The 680-nt window shown below is 47.9% G+C and overlaps 1 pseudogene; it reads right to left on the minus strand.

Annotated features, from left to right (window-relative positions):
* Nucleotides 1-310: 310 nt before the first annotated feature.
* Nucleotides 311-428, minus strand: LOC124791198 (annotated as a pseudogene).
* Between the last annotated feature and the right edge of the window lie 252 nt (nucleotides 429-680).

Consider the following 680-nt stretch of genomic DNA (forward strand, 5'->3'; position numbering starts at 1 on the left):
CTTATAATTTTATTTTTGTGTTTGTTTCTTGTGTTCGGCACAAACGAAACGAAGTTGTAAACATGAATAATCACCACTACCTTATGGTGAACTAAAACTAAACTACCCCCGAACAGGCCATGAAAGTCCAAAGGTACCGACCGGCCGCCGTGTCATCCTCAGTCCATAGGCGTCATTGGATGAGGACATGGAGGGGCATGTGGTCAGCACACCGCTCTCCCGGTCGTATGTCAGTTTCCGAGACCGGAGCCGCTCCTTCTCAATCAAGTAGCGCCTCAGTTTGCCTCACAAGGGCTGAGTGCACCCCGCTTGCCAACAGCGCTCGGTAGACCTGATGGTCACCAATCCAAGTGCTAGCCCAGCCCGACAGCGCTTAACTTCGGTGATCTGACGGGAACCGGTGTTACCACAGCGGCAAGGCCGTTGGTTTTATGGTGAACTAATTGGTCCGAATCCATTACCAGCTCTACAGAAGACAGTAGTTCAGATTGTTCATGATTGCGTAAAACACCGGGATGGCTCGTTTTGAGGACACGCCGTTCCACATATCAAGACCTCGATTTTTCTTGTCTGAAATATCGCGTGCTATTGGAGCTGTCGTGCAAAAGTTGAGGTTATTTATGTAGTCGTAGTGCTTCTGTTCATATTTAATACTAGTTCCATTGATGATTTATTCAGAG

This window comes from Schistocerca piceifrons, chromosome 3 (genome assembly GCF_021461385.2).
Source record: "Schistocerca piceifrons isolate TAMUIC-IGC-003096 chromosome 3, iqSchPice1.1, whole genome shotgun sequence".
In the NCBI taxonomy this organism is placed as follows: Eukaryota; Metazoa; Arthropoda; class Insecta; order Orthoptera; family Acrididae; genus Schistocerca; species Schistocerca piceifrons.